Source organism: Delphinus delphis, chromosome 20, assembly GCF_949987515.2.
Source record: "Delphinus delphis chromosome 20, mDelDel1.2, whole genome shotgun sequence".
Lineage (NCBI taxonomy): Eukaryota > Metazoa > Chordata > Mammalia > Artiodactyla > Delphinidae > Delphinus > Delphinus delphis.
Window position 1 is genome coordinate 44,961,042 of NC_082702.1, and position 7,202 is coordinate 44,968,243.

Below are 7,202 nucleotides of genomic sequence, written 5' to 3' on the forward strand. Positions count from 1 at the left end.
GTGAGGGGGCATGAGATGAGGCTGAGAAGTGGAGCAGGAGATGGTGTAGGGGCTTCATGGTGAAGAATCTTCATTTTCAAAGAGCAACAGGGAAATATTGAAGTGTTTTGAAACACTGAGTGGCTTGATCTGATTTACGTTTTTAAAAAATAAAGATTACTCTGGCTTCTGTGAGGAAGATGGACTGCTTGGGCCTGAGAGTACAGTCAAGAGATGAGTTAGGAAGCTACTGAAGAAATCCATGTGAGGGGTGATGGTGGCTGAGTTGATGGTGAGAAGTGGACAGATCTGGGTTGAAGTTTGGAGGAATAACTTAAAGGATGGGTGGATGGAGGTACCCTTTACTGAGATGGGAAGACTGGAGAGAACCAGGTTTGGGGAAACTTGGAGAGTTCCGTTTTGGATGTGTTGAAACCACACGACTCGTCCCATGACTTAATGGAGCTCAGGTTCTTTATGTCTCGGCACAGGAGGAATTCAGCGAGAGGCAAAGCGGTAGGTAAGATGTAGATTTGTTAATATAGGATGCTTGTGAAGGATACAGGCGAGCAGGCAAGAGGGCTCTGCCTCGAGAACTAAGTGGGCTACATATTTATAATCAAAGCAAAAGTAGGGGGGGAGAGAAGACTACCTTCTTCCTCATCCTTTGTATAAAGATGTTGCAGGAAAATGGGAGAGGATGGTCATGTCCCAGGTCTCAGGCGAGTTCCTGGGACAGGCCACCAAGTAAGGATCCTTGGCTTCGTGCAGGAAAGAATTCAAGAGCAAGCCATGGTAAAGTGAAAGCAGGTTTATTCCATAGGCAGAATGTAGTCTATCTCAGAAGGAGAGAGCAGCCCCGAAATACGGGCGGTTCGTTTTTATGGGCTGGGTAATTTCATAGGCTAACGAGTGGGAGGATTATTTGAACTATTTGGGGGGAAGAGGTGGGGATTTCCAGGAATTGGGCCGCTGCCCACTTTTTGGCCTTTTATGGTTGGTCTCAGGACTGTCATGGTGCCTGTGGGTGTGTCATTTAGCATATGCTAACATATTACAGTAAGCATATAATGAGGCTCCAGGTCTACTGGAAGTCGAATCTTCTGCCATCTTGGGCCTAGAAGGGTCTAACTAGTTTTTGTCATATCCTCAACAGCTATGTTATTCTTTTAAGGAGAGACGGAGTTAGAATAGAGGTCCAGGGAAAACTAACATTTAGAGCCAAAAAGCAAGAGGATTAAGAAGTGAGGGGTGAGATAGGAGGAAACCGAGGTGGGTGGGGTCACCAGGCCTATCTGCTCAGACACCAACCCCCATCCCACAGAAGCACTCCTGTGAACTCCAACAGCTTTCTTCCCAGAGTGGAGAAGGTGGGGCCAAATCCTGGGGCCTTCTACAAATATTTATTTGCACAAAACCCTGTTCTGAACCCGGAACAACTATGGCTAGAGAAGAGTTCTGTGAACAAGCAGACACAGGATGGTCCTTTCTCTCTCAGACCTTCCCTCTGGGCCTCTGGAACCTTCTTTTTGAGTAAACAAACCCTCATAGCAGCTTACCTTTTTGTTTCATTTGCTTTATTTTGTATCTTTACCTTGATAAACATTGTATTTTGCCACATTTGTTCTATCTTTCTCTATATAGCTATAAACTTCTTTTGATGAAACATTGGAGTGTAAGTTCCAGACACATGACTCTCCCCACTGAATACTTACTCAATTTGAATTTGTCTGATCATTTCCTTATGATTAAATTCTAGTTTAATACTTTTGGCAGGAATATTAAAATAGGTGATGTTATATCCTTCTTTGTATGTTCTATCAGGAGGCACAGATGTCAGTTTGTCCCATTATTGGTGATGTTACATTTGATCACTTGGATAAGGTGGTGTCCATCATCTTCTCCATTTTAAAGGAAACCCCTCCCATTTGTATTTAATAACTTTGAGACTGTATGTTCCTTCTTAACCTTTCTTGCCTGAATGAATTATTACAACTGTGGTTGCAGAGGTGTAGTTTCTAACTCTATCAATCTTTCTATATTTATTGATTTATTGGCATTCTTCTATAATGAAGAACTTTCCCTTCCATCTTTTGTGATCATCCTGCAGAAGCAGTTTGTACACCCGACCCCCAATTTGGTTCCAATGTCAAGACTGACGATGTCAAAAATGCACCAATGGGGTATGTTTGTTGCTCACATAATGAGGATTTCTGGTGAGGGCAGAACAATTTCCCAGGTTGGTTTGAAAATGGCTTGAGAAAGCAGGAAGAGGTGACTAGCTTTGGGGTTTTATTGTAATTTGGGAATAGGACTGGGGTGAAGGTTCTTATGTGTGGACTAGAACTTGCATGGTGTGAACTTCCTGCCATTGTCAAGGGCGTACCTGGGCTTTCTTATCAACTTGCGCAGACGTGGGACAGAAGGGGAAGGGGAGTGATGGGGCTTGAAAGATGTCAGCAGTCAGATGTCAAAAACGGAGTCAAACTATTATATTAACTTGATAGACAATTTTTCTCTAATAATGTGTTATAACCTATTAATTTTTTTGATACTTAAAATTTCCCAAATTTGGCCAGTGGGAGTCCCTTCAAGCTGCCTCTGACATGCTTTTGACACCAGGAGAAACATGCTGATATGCTCATCAGTCTTTGTGGTTTCATCTTGTGCCTCGTGGCCTGACCTGCCTCTTCCCTGAAGATCTCACTTCCCTTGATGCTCCCTCATTTGGAGAATGCTTGCTCCTGAGCCCCACATAGGAATGTTCTGTTAACTTCCATATTCAGAGTATCCCCTGTTCCTTTGAGACTTGTCAGAGTTAGGTTATAAGATGGGCTGGATGAGCCAGTGACCCAACACAACAGTATCTTAAGCATGATAGAAAGTTATTTCTCTCTTGGAAAAGTCCAAGCCCATTTGGTGGCTCCACTCTCTGAAGTTCTTGGAAGTCCAGGCTCCTTCTATGTTGTTGTTCTGTCACTCTTCAGATGCTGCCCTCATCTACAAGGTCCAAAATGTCAACACTGTGTTGACATTTCAGCCCAAAGGAAGGAAAGAAAATTAAGGATTGGTAAGGGCTCTCCTCATTTCTTTAAAAGCGAGACCAACAAGTTGGAGACATCACTTCTGCTCACATCTTGTTGGCCAGAAGATAGTCACGTGACCATAGGTAACTGCAAAGGAAGCTGGGAAGTGTAGCTAGGTACCCAACCAAAAATTTGGGGATAAAACTGTGAGAGTGAGGGGAAGAATGGAAAACATGCATTTCATCTGTGGGTCTCAAACTTTGAAATTATACATTTATTTGTGTTCTCTCTTCCTCTCTCTAGTCTGTCAGCCCCCTGGGACGATGTCTTTGCTATTATACATGGCACACAGTTGCTGCTTAATAAGTAATTGTTGAGTGAATAACATTAGTTCTTAGATGAATCTGTGTACTCAGGAAGATGACAGGGACCTTATATTTTCCATAACATCTTGAATAAGGTACAAGATGGAATAAAATGAGTTAAAAGTAAAACAATCCTAATGTGTATAATTTTTAATAAATCCATCAACAGCACAGGTAAGGAGGAAATAAGTAAATAAGATATTTCAGAGTTAGAGCCCAATAAAAATATGGTGTTTTTATTTAATTTAAAGTTTATGTCCTTTTATTTTAGTTTTTGTAGAAGGTTAGGAACCAATGCCCTGACCTCACTTTTGCCTTGAAAAATTTAACATCTTTTGGTCATTCCACTATTATTCCAGGAATGCTTGGTTAGACGTTATGCAGATGGTAGAAGGTTATAAGAGCAGCGGCTCTTTTGTGAGGAAACCCTCTGAGTTTTCACCTAAAGCAAAGAGCACAAGTAGCAGATGACTGAAGAGGAGGGAAAAGGAAAATGCTTGCCATTTGTGTATTAAAGATAATTTTCCAAAAAAAGGTAAAATGACAACTGTCATTCAGATATAAAATGAACACATGCTAAAGATTTTATTTAACTCAATAATCAGTGAGGGAATCAGGCAAATGTTACAGCAGGTTCAGAAGAGAACCTGAAGATAGACTCATCATAAATCAGGAATAAGGAAATCAATGTACAAAGGAGGCAAAACTGATTTCTTCCAAAGAGGGAAAGGAAAATCAATTGAACCTCTATCAGACAGGGTAGAATTTGCATGTCTACAGGCAAGAATTTTCTTTTCATCACTTATCAATTACCTACAATTTACAGAGTTGAAAAAATAGCATCATTTTCTACTGAAGCACAAATGGAAAGGCATTGCCTTTGCTTAAACTGGAAAAGTGGGATGTTAAATGGTCTTAGATTTGGGGGTTTGGAAAAATGTGACGTGAGGAGAAATAGTAAAACACTGGTGCTTCTGGCTTACCAGGCTTGAGGTGGAGCCTGGGCGTCTGTATTTTTCACTCATTCCATGGGGCAACCCATATGCGAACCAATCTGTTAATATAAGTTAGCATTCAATTTTTTATCCTAAAGAAGAGCCTAATGTAAGAATAATCCAAATAGTTACCTAATTTTTTCCTTAAAAAATAAACATTTGTATTGGTTTGGGGTAAATTCTATGGCATTTGGTGGCAGAGAGTTTACTTCCCCAGTTGTAACTCTGAGAGGTTTCATTCAGCATCCCTATCAGGGAGATGGCCTTCAGGTGTGTGGATCAGGGGAAATCCCTAGATATTCTCCATGTGATCTTCTGGCTCCCTCTCTCCCTCAAGCTCAGGTGGCAGGGGGCACTTCTGAGCTGGTTAAGCCTGCAGAGAGGGCAGAGCTGGCCAGCAGGGGGCAGCGCAGGCTCAGGCTGGGGCAGCCCACACTAGACACCCTCTCCTGGGCCTGGGTGACTCTACTTCTTTCATCACAGGTGGATGGAAAGGATGCAGTTCAGTTTAGTTCAGTACTTTCTGAACTTTGCATACTACATAAATGACCTCGGGAGCTTACTTAGCCTCTCCGTGCCCAAGTGTCCTCATTTGCACAATAGGGATAATTATACCCATATCATAAGATTAAATAAAGCAAATATGTCTACAACAAACTTGACTCAGTAGTTGGCATATATTAACACTATAGAAGTATTAGCTGTTGGGCTTCCCTGGTGGCACAGTGGTTGAGAGTCCTCCTGCCAATGCAGGGGACACATGTTCGTGCCCCGGTCCGGGAATATGCCACATGCCGCGGAGCGGCTGGACCCGTGAGCCATGGCCGCTGAGCCTGCGCATGCGGAGCCTGTTGCTCCACAGCGGGAGAGGCCACAGCGGTGAGAGGCCCGCGTACTGCAAAAAAATAAATAATAAGTATTAGCTGTTATTATTGTCATTGTTATTGTTTATCAGTCACTCTGGACTCCTAAGTGAGCTAGACAGTTTGTTACAGAGCTCACAGCTTAACGAAAGAGGCAGAGAAGTAAACATTGTGTTTTACTGCAAAAGAAAAGATGTGCATGGGGTGTAGGTGGGGTGTGAGGCAGAAGTAACCAAAAAACAGCTTCCTAGAGGAAGGAGTGCCGGATGAGAGCTTTTAGGAATAAATAAGACGGAGGGGCTTGGGGCTTCGGGAGCCAAGGCAGGGGACAGCCTTCTAAACAAAGAGGGCAACAAATAGAAAGCAGGCAGATTTGGGGAGCTTTAAGTTCAAATCCTTCCATTAGGACCAAAACATTAGGAGCAAGAGAGGAAGCAAAGGGAGAAGAGACAGAAGAGATAGGCAGGGGCCAGATCATGAGAATCCTTGAAAGTCAGCCATATGTATTTGGACTTAGCCACTGTGGGTCTGTGGTTTCTGAGCAAAGCGCATACAACCTCCACTACAGTGTAGGGAAAGAAATTAGAACTTCTATTTAGTTTGTAAATGCTATTTCTTTGGGAATTTCTTTTTCCATATCTGATTTATGATATGTAAATATAAGCAATATATGAGTACAGTGGTACACGGATATAATTTATAAATAAATATTTGCATATTGGCGTGCATGCTAGGTTTGTGACTACAGGCTGTGTGGAACGATCAGAGATGGCTTTTTATCAGGAAAGTACCTCAGTCAAATTTGTTATAGAAATAACCTTCCAGGATGTTTGGGAGGGAAAGCTGGTTCAAGCCAAGGCCTTGGCATTGGGGATGGAGAGGAAGTGGATTTAGGCAATATTAAGGAAGTATATTGTTTATAAACAAGAAGGGGCAACCGATCAGTAAGTAGTGCCAAGTGGCCGAGAGCATGGTCACTGAATGTTAAATACTCAATGAAAGACAAATACTCAAAGAATGTCAAGTGCTCAATGAAAGTCAGATATTGGTAGCTATAAACATTTTTTATCATAGAGAAGTTAGTGATTTCAAGATTGGAAAGTGTCCATTGTATTTGGATGGTGTCAGTGAGTTTGGCTAGATGATGAAGTTGCTAACAAGGAACCAGATTGCACTCCTGGATGAGAAGAGTAGGAGACAGGCCACGCCCAGAAGGAAGGGAGGCTATTTTTCGGGAAGGACGAGACTGAATCATATTTATAGGCTCAAGAGGAAGGGGATCAATAAAGTCATGAAAAACAGAAACGGCATCTCTGGTACAGATCTTCAGGACCTGTTCTCCCAGCAGCACCTCCCCACTTGCCCCCTCACCAGAGAAATCTCTTGTCTTGTCAAAAATACTCATCTTTTATTGATTTTTTTAAATTGAAGGATAGTTGATTTACAATGTGTTAATTTCTGCTGTACAGCAAAGTGATTCCATTTTATATATATATATATATATATATATATATATATATATACATACATTCTTTTTTTTAATATTCTTTTCCATTATGGTTTATCATAGGATACTGAATATAGTTCTCTGTGCTATACAGCAGGACCTTGTTGTTTGTCCATTCTATATATAAAAGCTTACATCTGCTCACCCCAACCTCCCACTCCATCCCTCACCCAACCCCTTCCCACTTGGCAACCACAAGTCTGTTCTCCATGTCCATGAGTCTGTTTCTGTTTTGTAGATAGGTTCATTTGTGTCATATTTTAGATTCCACATATAAGTGATATTATATGGTATTTGTCTTTCTCTTTCTGTCTTATTTCACTCAATATGACAATCTCTAATTGCATCCATGTTGCTGTAAATGACATTATTTCGTCCTTTTTATATGGCTCAGTAGTATTCCATTGTATATATGTATCACATCTTCTTTATCCATTCATCTGTTGATGGACACTTAGGTCGTTTCC